This window comes from Macrobrachium nipponense, chromosome 22 (genome assembly GCF_015104395.2).
Source record: "Macrobrachium nipponense isolate FS-2020 chromosome 22, ASM1510439v2, whole genome shotgun sequence".
NCBI classification, from domain to species: Eukaryota; Metazoa; Arthropoda; class Malacostraca; order Decapoda; family Palaemonidae; genus Macrobrachium; species Macrobrachium nipponense.
Genome location: NC_087213.1, coordinates 8685013 through 8702089, shown reverse-complemented (window position 1 = coordinate 8702089; position 17077 = coordinate 8685013). Strand labels below are relative to the sequence as shown.

The 17077-nt window shown below is 42.6% G+C and overlaps 1 pseudogene; it reads left to right on the top strand.

The window, feature by feature from the left end:
- LOC135198475 (glucoside xylosyltransferase 1-like) overlaps positions 1-17077 on the top strand; it is a 71084-nt pseudogene extending 54007 nt beyond the window's left edge.

The window sequence follows — 17077 nt, the reverse complement described above, 5'->3', positions numbered from 1 at the left end:
GCGTCGAAGGAAAGACGATAGACTGCCTATCAAGAGATCTAAGCAGTCTTCTCCAATGGCTCCTTTTTCGTCCCCGTCTTCTGATATTTCGCCCTCTAGACGTCGTTTTGCTCCCCAGGGTTCATCTAGAGGTGACGTTAGACGCCAAGTTAGAGAGAGTTCTCTGCATGCTCCTCTCCCTTCCCGTAGAGAGGACGCTCGGCGTTCCGACTTCGACGCTTCTGCTGACGACGATTTGCGCTCTGCACCTCTTCGACATGTCAGTGTTGACGCTCAACGTTATGTTAGTCGGGCAGTGGATCAAGTTTCTTTGCTGGACGTTCGGAAGGACGCTTCGCGGGACGGTAGAAGAGTCTCTTTGATGGACGCTCCGTTGGACGCTTCGCTGGACGCTCGGTTGGACGCTGATTTGGACGCTTGAGAGAACGCTACATTGGACGCTCAGATGGACGCTCGTAGACGTTCTAGTAAGACCTCTGTGGACACGAATGTGGAAGTTCGCTGTCACTCGGATGTGGTTCCCGAGCCTTTGGCACGTTCGCCTCTTATAGGTACTCCTGATCCTGTTACTGTTAAGGATCCGTTACCCTCGTCTTCTTTTCATCGTTCAGATAGGAGACTTGGAGCTAAAGGACTTCTGCCTCTTCCTTCGGACTTGCACTCGGGTAGGGAAGAAGGAGAACTTAGCGGTTCTTCGGAGGATGTTGATGATGATCAACCTGCTACGTCTGCCTCGTCAGATTATCAAGTTTTGGCACGACTACTTCGTGATTCGTTTGGCGATACTTTTCAGCCAGCTGCTCCTCCTTCTCCTCCTTCTCAGTTTTTCGTCGTCGAAGACAAGTAAGTCTCCAGGTTTCGTGAAGATGAAGACGTCGTTATCTACGAAAAGAGCTTTCCGGAAGGTAAACGCCTGGATGGTAGTTCTAGGAAAGCAAAAGGAAGAACTACTTTCGCCCTGCCTCCGTCTAGACTTAGCGGTAAGGCAGGGATGTGGTATGAGGACAGGCGAGAGGGAATTAGGATTGAAGGTTCCTACGTCGGCTCAAGGTGATTTCGCCAGCGTGGTGGATGCCTCAAGGAGGGCCCTTTTAGCATCGGCTAAGGTTTCTTGGACGACTTCCGAACTGGACCATCTTTGAAGGAACTTTTTAGGTCCTTAGAAGTTTTCAACTTTTTAGACTGGTGTCTTGGAGCCTTAGACAACCAATCTCGTAAGCCAGACTCGATCAGCTTGGGGGAGCTGTCAGTGTATTGTCATGCATGGACAAGGCCGTCAGGGATGGCTCAGAGGGAGTTAGCCTCTCATCAGCAGAGGGGTTCTTAAGAAAAGGTCGCTTTATTGCAACTTCGCGGCTAAGTCTGTCTCTCCCGCTCAGAGGACAGAACTTTTGTATGCTCCTTCTCGAGTCATCTCTTCCCCCAAGCTATGGTGAAGGATCTGGCAGTGAGTCTGCAGGAGAAAGCCACACAAGACCTGTTGGCTCAGTCTTCGAGACGTCCGGCTGGCCCTTCAACATCGTCTGGAACGCAACAGTTTAGAAAGCAGAAGCCCTTTCGTGGAGGACTTCCGCTAGATCGTCTCCTCGAGGAAGAAGCCTTCCTAGAGGTAGAGCCCCTTCCAAGTCTAGGGGTAAGAAGTGAGAGATCGTGCCTTCAGTCACCGGTAGGAGCCAGGCTGCAGTTGTTTGCAGAAGCCTGGAGAGTAAGAGAGGCAGACACCTGGTCTCTCGACGTCATAGAGAAGGGTTACAAGATCCCTTTCATAAAGCCGCCCCCGTTGACTTCCACTCCCAGGGACTTGTCCCCATCGTATCCGCTAACAAAGCGAAAGATTCTTTCGACTCCTGCTCGAGCAGATGGCTCGAGAACAAGAGCAGTGGAACAGGTTTTAGACTGGCAACGCCGGAATTTTACAACAGATTGTTTCTTGTACCGGAAACAATCGGGAGGGTGGCGGCCCGTCTTGGATGTAAGTCGTCTAAACCTCTTTATAGAGAAGCAGAGGTTCAAGATGGAGACACCTCAGTCAGTTCTGGGGGCCTTAAGACCTGGAGATTGGATGGTATCACTCGACCTACAGGACGCCTACTTTCACGTCCCGATACATCCCCAATCGATGAAGTACCTTCGGTTCGTATTGAAAGGGAAGGTCTTTCAATTCAGGGCTCTTTGTTTCGGACTGAGTACGGCCCCTTTTATCTTCACCATCTTAATGAAGAACGTGGCGAGGTGGCTCCATCTTTCCAACATCAGAATCTCGCTCTATCTAGACGACTGGCTCATACGAGCCTCCTCGCAGACCCGGTGCCTGAAGGATTTGAAGACGACTCTGTCTTTAGCTGCGTCCCTGGGACTTCTGGTGAACTTCGAGAAGTCACATCTGACCCCAACACAGTCCATCGTGTATCTGGGGATTCAGATGGATTCAGTGGCTTTTCGGGCTTTTCCGTCCCAGGAAACGTCAGCAACAAGGCATAGAAAAAGTGTCAGCCTTTCTAGGGAAAGATTCATGCTCGGTGAGGGAATGGATGAGTCTGGCTTGGGACCATTTCCTCACTGGAGAAGTTTGTTTCCCTGGGGAGGCTACACCTCCGACCTCTTCAGTTCTTTCTGTCGGACTGCTGGACAGAAAAGGACAACTTCGACATGAAGTTAAACATCTCGGAAGAGGTGAAGAACCATCTAAGATGGTGGCTCGATCCGTGGAAGCTGTCAGAGGGCGTTATCCCTCAAGCTTCAGAACCCCGACCTAGTGTTGTTCTCCGACGCGTCATCCACGGGGTGGGGAGCAACTCTAGGGGGGGAGGAAGTGTCAGGTACCTGGAGAGGGGAACAGGTAACCTGGCATATCAACTTCAAAGAGCTGGCAGCGGTTCAATTAGCGCTTCCAGTTCTTCCAGAACAAAGTCTCCCGTCGTGTGGTTCAGATCAACTCGGACAACACCACAGCCCTGGCATACTTGAAGAAACAAGGAGGAACACACTCTCGCTCCCTGTTTTCTCTAGCAAAAGAGATCCTGCTTTGGGCGAAGGAGAGAGAAGTCACAATATTGACAAGATTCATTGCCGGAGTCGAGAACGTCCGGGCAGATCTCCTCAGTCGACAAGGACAGTTATTGCCGACAGAGTGGACTCTCAATCAAGAAGTATGCCAGGAACTGTGGGGTCTTTGGGGATGCCCCTTAGTGGACATCTTCGCAACATATAGGACGGCGAGACTTCCTCTGTATTGCTCCCCGGTTCTCGATCCGGGAGCATAGTAGCAGTAGACGCCCTTCTATGGGATTGGACGGGCCTGGATCTCTACGCTTTCCCCCCTTCAGATCCTGGGGGAGGTGATGAGAAAATTTGCAGCAGCGAGGGGACGAGGTTGACCTTAATCGCCCCCTTTTGGCCCGCAGCGATCTGGTTCACAGAGGTGATGTTCTACCTAGTGGATTATCCGAGATCTCTTCCGTTAAGGAGAGATCTACTCAAACAGCCCCACTTCGAGAGGTACCTACAAAAACCTCTCCGCTCTGAGTCTGACTGCGTTCAGACTATCCAAAAGTTGGCCAGAGCGAGAGGTTTTTTCGAAATCAGTGGCTAAAGCTATCGCCACCGCTGAGGAGACCATCATCAATCGCGGTTTACCAATCGAAGTGGGCAGCCTTTAGAAGTTGGTGTAAGAGAAAAGGAGTTTCCTCTACCACTACCTCTGTGAGCCAGATCGCCGACTTCTTGCTTTATCTGAAACAAGATCTAAAGTTGGCAGTGTCAACTATTAAAGGCTACAGAAGCGTTCTATCTGTAGTCTTTCGCCATAGAGGTCTTGACCTCGCTAACAATAAGGATCTCCATGATCTATTGAGATCTTTCGAGACGACCAAGGTACCACTACCGACGCTACCTTCGTGGAACCTGGATGTGGTCCTAAAATATTTTGATGTCAAATCGTTTGAACCTCTTTCATCTTCGTCTCTACGAGATTTGACGAAGAAAACTGTATTCCTAACTGCTCTGGCGACGGCGAAGAGAGTTAGCGAAATACATGCTATCAGCAAAACACGTCGGTTTCAAAGGGCATAATGCAGTCTGCTCTTTGAATATGTCGTTTCTGGCCAAAAACGAAAACCCTTCCAATCCGTGGCCTAGAACATTCGAGATCAAGGGTATGGCAGAGATCATTGGTCAAGAGCCAGAAAGAGTCCTGTTGTCCTGTAGGGCTCTTAGAGAGTATATTCGTAGAACGAAGGATTGCCCGAGGTTTCTGCAGAGACTTATGGTGTTTCGGTCAAGAGACCAAAACATGCCCATGTCCAAGAATGCACTGGCATTCTTTTTAAGAAACACCATTAAAGAGGCGCACGCTTCTTGCAAAGACAGTGACTTGAAGATACTTAAAGTTAACGCGCACGAAGTAAGGGCTATTTCGACCTCAATAGCCTTTCAGAAAAAAACATGGCTCTTAAAGACATTTTAAGTGCTACTTTTTGGAGGAGTAACTCAGTGTTCGCCCGCCCGCACTACCTACGGGAGGTGAGAACGACCTATGAAGCTGTTACTCTCTCGGACCATACGTCGCCGCAGACACTATTTTGGGGGCAGGAGGTAGCACTCATCCTTTCCCATAGAAAAGGGTAGGTGAGTTTTTAATATTTGTATGTTTATGGTTGTAGGGTCGGCTGCCGAGTACAGTCGTCCCTTCCTTTAGCCTTTGGTATATGGGAGTTTGTTGTTAGGCTAACTTAGGTGGTGGTTTTTGCCTCGTTGCCTCGGAAGTATGGTCATGGTCTAGTCACATTGTGGTCCCGTCCCCGTTGACAGATCATCTAGAGCGCACCAACTACATAGGTCACTACCTTGTTGGTAACTCTAGTGAAGCAGAAGCAGGCTTGGGTGACAGTAATCACAAAGTCAGCTATGCTAACAGGTAAGGAAACCAAGATGTCAATCATATACATTTATATGTTTTCTAAAATCCTTTTTTCTGTCTCTCCCACCGCCAAAGGTGGGATTCAGCTATATATATATCTGACAGGTAAGTTTCATGAACAAAATGATATTGTTAAGATACAATAAAGTTTGTTCATACTTACCTGGCAGATATATATAATTTTAGTACCCACCCACCTCCCCTCAGAGGAGACAGTGGAGATAGAAATCTGATAGAAATGGGAATAGTTTCCTGATACCCGCCTCCCAGCGGCGGGAATGGGTACTAACCACCCTAACTCCCACTACGTGTGTCGTAAGTTTTAGAAATTCTGTCGGACTTCAGAGAATACAGCTATATATATATCTGCCAGGTAAGTATGAACAAACTTTATTGTATCTTAACAATATCATTTTTCAAAAATTCACCATAAATCGAAATATTGTGCTAGAGACTTCCTGTTTGTTGCAAAATGAAGGTACTTGATTGAATATTACCAGACTTTAAGTGTTGTAGTTTACAAATGCAGTTTTCGACCATTTCGGTAGAGATAAAGTTGACCGAAGGTCAAATTTTTTCTATTTATCGTTATTTATATGAAAATATTTCAAAACTTATAAAAGCATATAAAACCATGGGTTGTTTTTTATTGTATTCTACATGAAATTGTGCACATTTTCATATATAAAACTTTATGTAACAGCTAATTTAAAATGGTGCAAACATTACGACAATCGGACGAAAAAATTTATGATTTTTTCGGAAGAGTTACAGTGCGGACGTAAGGAAAAAGTTTTTTCATAAATTCACCATAAATTGAAATATTGTGCTAGAGACTGCCATTTTGTTGCAAAATAAAGGTAAATGATTGAATATTACTAGAATGTAATAGTTTTAGCTTACAATTGCGTTTTTTGACCATTTCGGTCAAGTCGAAGTTGACCGAAGGTTGAAATTTTGGCACTTATCGTTATTTATATGAAAATATTTCAAAACTGATAAGAGCTACAATCATGGGTTGTTTTTTGTTATATTCTACATGAAATTGCACACATTTTCATATATAAAACTTTATGTAACGGCTAATAAAAAATGGTGCAAACATTACAACAATTGGACGAAAAAAATTTTGATTTTTTCCGGAAGAGTTACCGTGCGGACGCAAGGAAAATGTTTTTTTTTCATAAATTCACCAATGACAACCTGGCGGAGACTCCTGGAGAAGGCTTGGTTGGTCTAACCGCCTTCGGCAGAGACCTCGCCTTCAAGGTTTTCACCTTTGGGATCACCGAGCCCGACCTATCCCAAAAGGTCTTGGACTTCGCAGGGAAGTCCTGAAAGGAAGAAGAAGGAGTAGAGCTGAAAGAAGGAATGTCAGCCTCACGACTACCTGCCTCACTTACCTCCCTACCTCCTCACTAACCTCCCTACCTTCCTCCTGATCCTCGATGGCCATGGGCTCCCGGTGCAGGCTGATGGCCGCCACCTCCTCTGTTATGTCAGCTCACAAGCCCTCTTAGTCCTCTGGGGGGGGGCTTGGGTCTCCTGGCGGATCCGCTCAATGATGGGAGCCGCTACGTCTGCCGGCACTGCTGCTGAAACCTTGGCGTTTGGGTAAAGGAGGGAGCACATCTCCTCCGACAGCACATAGGGTTGGCCGGCTCTCACGTTCCTCCCAAACCCCCCTACCCAGGCCTTAAGGGTCAACATCGAGGAGTCCTTGAGCGCCAGATCAACCTGTAAGAGATAATAAATTCAGGATTCCCAATGTTGGGGACTTTTCCACTTATCTACATTGACTATTCACACCAATACGTGTCACATAGAATTCAGAGTAACAATGGGACGAGGATGCTACCTACCGATTCATCTGAAAACATTTCTAACCAGGCCGTAAACACACCATACAGGCTTCCGGGTGCCAGACCATGAGTCCCTCCAAGTGGATGCACAGCTGGCATGATAATTTTGTTTAATGGCAGACCTCATGCCCATACAGCTTATACAGGATGGCTGGGCAGCCTACCTCCTGGCAGCGAACCATCTGTAAGTTGAAAAGATACATGAGTATCGTCAAATAATGCCGCCTGAGTTAATTCCGGTGGTATGAATATACTTAAAACTAGTTACTTAACTAGTTAAAGGTAATATCGACTATAATCTTCAACTTACTTGTATTAATAAAGTTTTGGATGTCTTGGCCTGCTCCGAAATTCATACTTAGGTTATCGCCAAAGCTATAACTGGCGGAATGGGCCTGATTCGAGCAGAACAGGGAAAAAAGGGGCAAACCTTAAGCCTGAATCTGATCGCATTGGAGAAGAGTAGCAATACCCAACTAATTGGGAGCGCATTCTCTGAGCCCAGTTCCGCCCCCACCGGAGTGGGCAGCAGCGATAACATAGAAGACGGAAAACAGAGCGGCGGAACAACAGTACGTAGAACTCCGGTGTATACATCCTGGCGCATGTGATGGTAGACCACACTTTGCCGGAGTAAACATGGGTCCGTAGAAATACCAACAGAAGCTACATAATAAATTTCTTAATACTAAGCTCTGAATGTCTCCGCCTACTCCGGAGTCCATAATCTCGTCAATCACAAAAAGCTATAAACCGGCGGGGTTGACCTGATACGAGCAGAACAGGATGGAAAGGGAAAACCTAAGCCTGAGTCTGATCGCAACGGAGAAGAGTAGCAGTTTTCAAGTCAATTAGAAACGCATCTCTAAGCCTAGTTTCACCCCCCACTGGAGTGGGGAAGCAGCGATAACACTAGAGAAGTACGGAAAACAGAGCGGCGGAATAGTGGTATGTCACATCCGCCGTATAGCCTCCTGACAGGTGTGATGGTGGACCACAACACGCCAGAAAACACCGGCACAGAGACATATCAACAGAGATTACATAATCTACTAATCTCCCAATCTCCTCCGACTAATCCCCGGGTCGAGTGCTATGGTCTAACTGTCGTTCATTGGTAGGATTACTTTGGCAGCGAGCTAACAAGGCAGCGCCGGAACGAGTCCGGGACGGGGGGGATGTCAGGAGGAGAGTGGACGGGTCATGATCGGCCTGGCCATGGCAACCGATTAGTGGATACCACTTCTCGAGGAGCTGGATACCACTTCTCGAGGAGCCAGAAGACGGTAGGCCAACTGACACCCTAAAGGGGGCAATGGCCCAGGCTACACTTAACAAAAATCATAAAATAAATCATAAAATTAATCGACGAGGAATTATTGGAAGTACTGACAAAACTGCACCCAGCAAAGATCCCAGCCTAACCCTCTGAAATCGGTACAGGTCCAGTCAGGTAGGCTAGGATTGCTCCTATAAGGATGTTACGAAGAGGACGCCTAGAACCCAACCCAACCCTCCAAAATTGAATCTACCGATCTGGTCAGGTAAGACAGGCCTAGCCCCTACAAACGTAACAAGAGAGAAACTCTCTAGTCCTGGGCCACCCTCCAAGCCAAAATTTCTGCCTGGTCGGATGGCGGTACAAGGAGCTAATAAGGGTGGTGAGATATACACAGCCCACCTAGCCTATCTTCCAAAACCTAGCCTAGGTCTGGTCAGATAGGCCAGGGTAGGACATCATTGAGAACTTCCAACCTCATCAATAGCAACACAAGATCATAATCGAAAAGTATAAAATTATACATGCATGAGTACCGCGAATAAAAGAGGAACTTCCCTCTAAAAACAACTGGCATACCGTTAGGCTAGCCTAGAGGGCCAGAACAATACTCGCGCATAACGTAGAGCATACCATTGTACGCACGAAAGGGAACCAACACGCTCCTGAGGGACTGAAGAAGACTGAAGAAGACTGAAAAAGGTTAATAACGTAAGGTCAAACTATAAAAAACAAAGCCTCAGTTACGTCAGGAGCGAGATGGGCCATATAATAGGCTTAAATCGTAAGATCAAACCAAAAAACATGGCTCCCAGAATACATCCGGAGCGAGAATGACGATAAAGAATATGAAAACAGCAGCCTATACAGGGAAATGCTAAACGGTGAATAAAATACACCCGAGATAAAAATTGGTATGATCGCGACACTGCCAAATGCAAACCAATAAATGGCACAAAAATCGGGGATAGGAGTTGAGAGCGTCCATTCCCCGGCTCCCAAGAACACGAAACCCAAAATAACGGTCAAAAAAGGGTGCATCGTTGCCCCAAAGTGATCAAAAACGATAAATGTGATATTCAATTTAGATGGAGAAGCTTCTGACTCGATGGAAGACACGAAAATCACTTCCTGGGGACAGCGAAAACTGGCGTGTGCAGACACGAAAGAGTGCTATTCAGAATGAGGTATTATGGGAGGGGTAGTAGTAGCGAGCAGAAGGCAGTCGTTGTAACGGTACCTCCCTGGAGAGGGATTTTGAGAGGGGAGACTTCTATTTGGCAAGGTATCTGTGGTAGGGGCTTCCACTCGCCCCTGTGCTATACCGACACCCTTTAAGGGTGAGCGAGCTGGGGGTAGTAACTCCAGCATTCCTTATGGCTTTTTCTCTGGCATATTTAGGAATGATTTATACCTAGAAATGAGTGCTATAGGAACATTCACCGGCCGACACAGGTCAGGCCCAGAAAGTAAGTCTATCCTAATGTTAAGACCGAAGGTTTGTTTCGTATATGAACAAATGACAAATTTATAACTAATTTGTATTTTTCATAACTAACAAACATGAGGTCTTAACAGTGAAAGGCTCACCTCGAACCACCCCTCTAGCAGTCTAAACTGGGTTAGAAGTGTAACTGGTGGGTCACGGGACGCCGAGGGCATTCTGGGTAATACATGCCCCGTGACCTGGTATAGATGCCAATAGTCCCTGGATCGCACAAGTTTAATTTTAATTCTACCGGTTTCCAGCTTGGTGCTAGTATATCCTAATGTTAAGACCTCAGGTTTGTTAGTTATGAAAAATATAAATTATTTAGAAATTTGTCATGTTACAATGAATTCAAGTGAAAATAGCGAACGGAATCACAAACATTTTTGCACAATAAATATGCCCCCCCAATCTGTTAGCGAAAAAATAATTTAGTTTATAACGAGACTTATTTAAGTCATATTTCGACTAGAAAACACGTATAAAAAATAATGACCTTGTCTCATATAAGTAAAGTAATATAGATATTCCTTTATGCTAACTATGAGCAAGCAAAATTTGCTCAGAATTGAGTTAAATATGCCGAAATATTTTATTCAATCAGCTGATTTCCAAACCAAAACATTGACTGCTATATATTAGTATTTTATAATGTGATAATCGATAATACATACAATATTATTGGATAAAGTGATGTAATTTAAAACTTTTTAAAAGATTCATGGAAAAGATACATATTTGTTATGTTTTCATTTTATAATTATACATAGCCATCAAGCCATTATTATATCAAGACTGGCAAACAGATTGGATATCAGTGCCAACTACAAATAAACTGAGAAATATAAAAACTGAAGTAGATTCATGGATGCCGTCATCTCAAAAAGAAAGAGCTAAAGACGTTATATGTATACGTATTAACAAGACTGTGTATAGGCCATACAGTCGATTCTCGTTAAAACGGACTCCATTAATCCGGGCATTAGATAAGACGGTGACACTATCCCCAAAAATGTAGTATCTTGGGAGCCCCAGGAGTTCAAAACCAGGTTCGTTCGTTCTGTCTCTGGTTCCAAGGGCGCTGCTCATGGAACCGGGACTCTGTCTGGTACTTGTGTACAAGTCTCTTCGAGTGTACAGCTTCCAAGGGGGTTGTATACCCACAGTCAGTGATAGGTAGTCATCTCTCCATCATGACAGTGGTGCAGGGTGAGAGAAGGGACCAGGCCATGCTGGTACTCCTTGGGTTACACTGCAATGAACAAAGGAATAAGAGAAACTATGGTTTCTACTCTCCAGAGTTCAAATCAGAGAGACTTATGTTTTTGGTTCTATCTTAGGATCTTGCTGAACATACGTCAATCTGTTCAGGATAGGTAGCGCCGAGAAGTTTGAACGCCTCTCCAGTGCTATTGATTTGGGAACCACCAGTATGGGTTGAACTAGTTGTCTTTGGTATCCTGTTACCACCGTAGATGTCTTCCTTCAGGATAGCTTCACCTTTGTTCTCTTCATTAGAGAAGGAAGGTGGTCTATTTGCAGTCCTTATTCTTCTCTCTCGATTGAAGAAAAATTAGGCTGGAGTGCGATTTACAGGAACCTACGAATATACTAGTATATGTTCTCCTCGTGACATGCTTATGTTATCAGTTGCAATGTCAGAGTAATACGTAGGTGCATATCTAGAAGTTAATTCTTCTGGTATGTGACTGAGACAAATAGTACCTTCTCTTAATTAACCTGAAACTCAGGACAGCCTTTCGGGCCTCCCAGAGTTTCTGATTTTGATTTTTGAGATGACTAGTGGTATTCTTTGCCAACAAACCACAACATTTGCATCTATCACGGAACAAGAGGGTTTCTTTCCCTCCCATTTCGGTTAAAATGCAGATGCTCGAGTGTATCATTTTGTGTCGATGGTTCTAAGCCAAATGCATTCCAACATGGAATGTACTACAAGGCCCACGTCTTGTGCTCCACATTTGCCATTGTTAGAATTTTAAGAATTTTCAGACAGATATGTCTCATTAGACTCTTTATCATCTCTCTGTTTACCCTATGGTATAACAGAAGTCTGTAGTCTTCTGTTCCATTGCACCTGTCCCATCGGCCACTGCAATGACACAGAATTATTTTCTAAAGAAAGACAATTTGAGTGTTGTCTTCTAAATACATTTTCTAATTTGTAAGGTCTTAAATTATTCTTTGTTCACCCTGAATTGAAAATAACGAGGACTTCACCTGTTTCATGCCTGACTAGCTCTGCTTCCAGAGTGGATAGAGTACATAGTAAAGTTCCTCCCTTATCCAACCCACAAGCAGCAGTTCTTCAGGCAGTACAATCCCTGTGTTTTCATTACTGAAAGACACTCCGCCTTCATTACAAGCACCAACTTTCATGCCGAGCAGCAACGAAATAGTGAATAACTTGTTCAGTCCTGTAAAACACCAGGGATTAGAGCCGTCTTCACTGGTGTTTGTCATCGACAGGACTTTTTTTTCCATGATCAGAAATCGTAAGTGTTCACTTCTCTTTGATTCAGCTGTGAAGATGTAGGTCCACATTCACCTTAGCCATTCACTAAGTAGTATTCTTTCTCCTTAGTTGAGATTCAGCTAATGATGAGAAACTTCTCTGTCTTGCCATCACACGAACCTCTGTCTCATGAGAATCATCATCTTCTCTCAACATCGTTGGCGAAGAAGTTAGACGATCAGCATGGTTCGTTCTCAACATCACCCTTCAAAAGGCGGGTGTCATGTCATGGTTCTGTTTCGGATGTGCAATCATTCGGCATCTGTTGACGAGTTCGAATCCTCCATGATCGCCCACACTTAGGACTTCATTTAGTGTTGATAACTTGATCCACTGCTGACTTCCAGTGCAGAAGTGTCTAATGACAAGTTTTCCTCAGAGTCCTACGAGATTATGAGAAACTCCTCTGCAGTGGATACGTCCATTGTACACTCTCTCAGAGAGTGAGCAGGCCAGTGGCTTGGTACTTTTCATCACTCTGAAGAATATGTCGGTCCAGTAGATAGATTCGCTCTCATTACAACCACATTTATATCTTTTTTTTCCTTTTTTTCCTTTGGGTTTGCCCAGAGGTCCTTGGAACTTCTTTTCCTTGGACCGGTGGTGGATGCTCACAAGTTGTTTGCTTACCCAGCCCCTTCAAGAGGACAAGTTGTATCTCACCTATGGTGTGAGGTTTCTACTCCTACTCCTCTTTCTTCAGGTTGAGGATAGGACTCAAACTTACACTTGCTGGTTGGACGTTTCATGCGGTAAGCTTGCACATCGAGTTTCCTTTCTATCCTTCTCAAAATCATAGAAGCAATCCTGCTCCTTTCTCTAGCAAGGGGAGGAAGGTGACTGGCAATAATGCAAACCCTTCCCAGAACTTTGCATTAATGCCTCTGACTTCGAATATTCTTCCCAGCTCTCTTTCGGATGAGTTATGATTCCTCACTCATTTCGAAAAGGCCCGGAAGTCTGACTCTTGATCATGCAGCTTTTATACTCTAGTCAAGTTGTCAGGGGCAGGTTACTCCTCCTTGTTCTTATGACCAAGGGGGATAGCCCAGGTGTGCTGAATTCCAGTCAGTTTTTCAAGAGGACTCACTCACATCCTCCCACCAATCAGTGAGTCTTCCTAATGTATAGGACTGAGGGGTTTGTATATCGTGTGGGGAACAATAAAAGTTTTTAAAGTAAAATGTATTTTCCTAACTATACGAACCTGAGGTCCTTTATATTAATGCCCACCATGTGCCACCCCTGAATCTGAAACCTGGGCCAAGAGACAAAGTGGAGTATTTACATCCGGGCAGGTGGGCCTACCACCTACCAAACAGTAGTTACTGCCTGACCACCTTGTTCAAGAATTTAATGGCCGTATTCCAGTCTACGCTGAATGTAATTCCTAATGTAAAGGACCTCAGGTTTGTATAGTTAGGAAAAATACAGTTTACTTTTAAAAATTGTGATTTCTTGTGCTTTTTTTGTGCTTTTTAATTCTAGTGTAACTGCTAAATAAGCCATCATGGGACCAAAGAAAGTTCCAAGTGCCAGTCCTTCTGTAAAAATGGTGAGAAACATTGTTAGAAGTTTGAAAAAGAAAGAGCTCTTAGCATAGTGTTGGAGGATGTTGCATACCGATCACAGTAAGAAAAGCCTACAAGTGCTGCTGTTTGAATTTAAGGCCAGCAGTGGCTGGTTTGACAAATTCAAAATTGCATGGGCATACATAAATTGCTTACTTCAGTGATTAGGGACATGTGTGCAAATTGGAGTGATGTATAAGATTTTGTGGAGAATTATCATCCCAGCAAAAGATGATGTAATCCGTGTCTCCAGCATCTTTAATGACAATGTTGTGTTTCACTTTTGGCAAATTGTAAAAAGACTCCAGAAACAAATGTGTCTGGACAGTTTTGTTGTGCGACAAGGGTCCTGTGACTCTCAAGCTGGTCCTAGTGCCAGTAAAAAACAAAGAAAAGTAACCCCAGATAGGTCCCTGATACCTGAAATCCTTCTGGAGGGGGGATTTCCTTTCCAAAAAATAACCTCCTCCTCCTCCTCCTCCTCCTCCTCTCCTTCTCTCCATCTTCCATACTCTTAACAAGTCGTCCATAAAGGTAAGAGTGATTTAAATGTTCATTATTCATTTCATTATTCATTTATATGATTTCTCATTGTTTGTTTTCTTTAAGTAAAACTCTCTATTCCTTATAAAATTTAATTAAAAAAATAATTTTGGGTCTGAAATGCATTAATTATACTTATATTATTTTCTATGGGAATTATTGTGTCAGTTTTCATACGTTGAGGACTTTGTGGGAGGTTCTGGAATGAATTATGTATGAGAACCAAGGTTCCACTGTACACGTTTAGGAACTGTATTGTATTCAAAACACATGCACTTATAGACAGAATATAGATAAAAGCTGATTGGGTGGCTGGTTGCCATGGTGATCTGTTAGCCAACAACAACCCTCTACGTCTGTTCTAATTTTAGACATTTTAATCACCAATTACAACTGCAAACTGTTGATGGCATTAGTAACAATAAAGAACAACTTATTCAAGATCAATATGATGAAATGTATTTTATAGTCTTATTTATTGTTAAAATTCACGAGTTGAATAACAATTATTTGGATCACTTATATTTTTGTGTTTTACAGAATGCTTTTGTTGAAAACAAAATGTGTTAATGAACATATGGTCTTAATTGGCCCACTGTTTTATTATTGATGATCTTCATGATCTCACATTAATTTAATAGTATAGTATACATATTAATATAAATAGTAATTATGAATTATAATGAATAAATAACAAAAATAACAAAAAATAAAAAAAGGAATTCACTGCAGTAGTGATATATGATTACCCAATTACATGTTCATGTCTTGGCTTAGGCATATGTGTACGTATTCAGTTGAATTCAGTCATTTTTATCATGTTTTATTTTTCATCTTTTATCATAAGGTTTAATTCAAACATATCTACATTGGTTTATTATTCATACTCTATTAAAGTAACAAAATATAGTTTATTTATAGGTATTTATGGGCATATATGGGTATCTCCAGTTAAAATGGACAATCGGCTAAGACGGACACCCTAGCCCCCTATTAGTCAGTCTTAACGAGGGTTGACTGTACTGGATTTTCACATGGTCATTTAATGTCAAATCCACCTTCAGACCCGATGAAATGTAACACATGCGTAACACCAATGACTGTCCAACACTTAGTTGAATGTCCAATTTGGAACCAACAAAGAAGTATTTATTTTCGAAACCCAACATTGAAAGGAATTCTTGCTGTAGGCAAAGATTTTGTTGATAAGATGATCATGTACCTAAATAAAAGGGGTTCTCTAGATAAAGTAAAAAAATTCTTTTGAGAAGAGCCTTTATTAGGCTCAGAGGTCTAGATAAACTAATCCCTTATAATTAATAATAATAATGAATGAAAAAGATTTCTGCAAAGTGTGGAAACTGTTCTAGATTAAGCAGTAGTCATTCGCAGCTTTACTCAGTGTATTCAAGTACTATAGATTGTTATGAACGGTTACTGTGTCATTAAAACACAGGTAGCATACCTCGATTTAAATGACATCATTGCAGAATAGTAATGGACTTTGATGATGTATGGACATCAGTGGTTTTATAAGGCAATTTATTTAAACTTTCAAGAATTAAATCCTGAATGCCTGTCTTTGCTTTGCAGTACCATCTTGGTGAAGACCTGAGGCAAGATCTGTACTACCCTATGCAACGGTATCTTTTGAAGGTCTCCAACACCACGTGTGGTAAAATTTATAATGCGTTTTTAAAGAATCTTGGCTCTAGAGTAAGGTTAAGATGACAGGGTCTAAATTAAAACAAGTATAACAAATTTTTCCAAAGTTAGATATATCTTTGTTACAGTTATGCTGATCTATGCTTCCAGTGTGACCTTTTATATGTGCTATTTATAGAACGCAAAATTAAGATCTCATGTTAGGGCCCATCTTGGTAACATTATAAAACAAGTCATATGTTTAAAGCATATGGAAACTATTTTAACGCCATCAGGTTTTGTCTGTCTTTTGGGGCCATTTGCCCTAAAGGGTGGGGAAGAGGCGGAAATAGCATTTTCTTGATCAAGCAAATGCATTCTTCCACAGCCTGAATTTTTTGTCACTTTCAAGGGTTAGTGGGAATTTGTCACCCAAATAAGATAGAGGTATTGGTCAGAGATAAGACTACCTCATTAGTTTTTAAGGGCCATCATATTCCTGGACTTGCAAGTTTTTAAGTATTTAGCTGATTAAAAAATTGGAAAAACTGATTTAACATCAAAGTTCACTTTAGAGGCTTCCAAATCTTTTTCAAATAAATAATATTGCCTTTTTTATGTCACATTTTAGTAGCAGTTGCTATTAATGTACATGTGTGATTCAAGGTATCACCATTAAACCTATGGTATTTTAAAGCGTCTTCACTGATGGATCTTAGAAGTGCTTTATTTATTTATGATGATTGTTTAAGGAAGTGTGTGCAAAATTGGTTTATGTGCTACATGAAGAATTACTACGGGAATGTGCAAATAATACTGGAACATTGCTACTGTGTTCTGCTATACAAATATTTTAGTGAGGAGTATGATGGCAGTTAGAAAACTCAGTTTGACTAATACACTGTGAGAGTAAGACTGAATTTTGTAAGTAGTAAATGCTTTAGTTATAATACCAGCTGTAAGGAATTCTTGAATTCTTCTCTGGAATGATTGCAGTATTTTGAAATTTGTTAGTGGGAGTAAAAGGTTAGAGGGTGTTTTGGTCAGTATAGCCTATACAGTCAAATTCAGTATAGCTACAAGTTATAGAGAATCACTAAAATCATTATCTGTAATTGGAGTAGTATTAGTAGTTTTATATGTTCTTGGCAAAGAAACTACCTAAGTTTGGGATTTTTGTAGTATGCAATCAATATTTTCATAGATATCAAGTATGTATTAGGATGTCTTTCAAA